We start from the raw sequence: 1,025 nt of genomic DNA, 5'->3' as shown, positions 1-1,025 counted from the left end.
ATTCTCCTTGCGGCTTGATATCCAGCAGGAGGCGTGCAGGGGAGCCAATCAGTGATTCTTTGTCATCATTGACATTTCTATCCCTCTCCCTCTCCCTTACCCTCTGAAATCAATAAAAATATATTAAAAACATGTATATACATATATTCATAGCCCATGGACACAGACAATAATGTGGTAAGCTCCTACAAGCAATGGGGGCAGGATAGAGGGAGGCAAAGGGGAAGCGGGCAGAGAGAACATGGGGACATCTGTAATTGATTCAAAAATTAAAAACAATAGTGCACCCGGCAGGTGTGGCTCAATCAATGGGTTTGGACCCATGAAGCAAGAGATCACTGGTTCGAGTCCTGGTAGGGCACATGCCCAGTTGGGGGCTTGATTCCAGTAGGGGGTATGCAGGAGGCAGCTGATCAATGATTCTCATCTTTGATGTTTCTCCCTCTTCCTCTCCAAGAAACAATTAAAAATATTTTTTTTAAAAAGGAATAGTGTTAAGATTGAATTGACTCACCCTAGCTAGTTTGGCTCAGTGGATAGAGCACCAGCCTGTGGACCGAAGGGTCCTGAGTTTGATTCTGGTCAAGGGCATGTGTGTGGGTATCAGGTTAGATCCCAGGCCCTGGTTAGCACAACTGTGGGAGTCAACCAGTTAATGTGTCTCTCTCACATGGATTTTTTTAAAGTATATTTTTATTGATTTCAGAGAGGAAGGGTGAGGGAGATACAAACATCCTTGATGAGAGAAAATCATTAAATTGGATCCCTCCCTCACACCCCCTACTGGGAATGGATCCCACAACCAGGGCATGTGCCCTCCACAGGAATTGAACCCGGGACCCTTCAATCTACAGGCCAATGCTCTACCCACTGAGCCAAACCAGTTAAGGCTCATGGATGTTTTACAAAGAGAAAAAGAAAAACAAGATTGAATTGACTCAACAACACCAAAGTGAGTGTGGGCCATCAGGTTTTCTCCCAAACCATGTAAGCAAAACCATGCCTTGGTCTGTCTTTATAGAGGG

This window comes from Myotis lucifugus, unplaced genomic scaffold, assembly GCF_000147115.1.
Source record: "Myotis lucifugus unplaced genomic scaffold, Myoluc2.0 scaffold_683, whole genome shotgun sequence".
NCBI lineage: Eukaryota > Metazoa > Chordata > Mammalia > Chiroptera > Vespertilionidae > Myotis > Myotis lucifugus.
The sequence above is the reverse complement of the archived record's forward strand: the minus strand, read 5'-3'. Positions refer to the sequence as shown.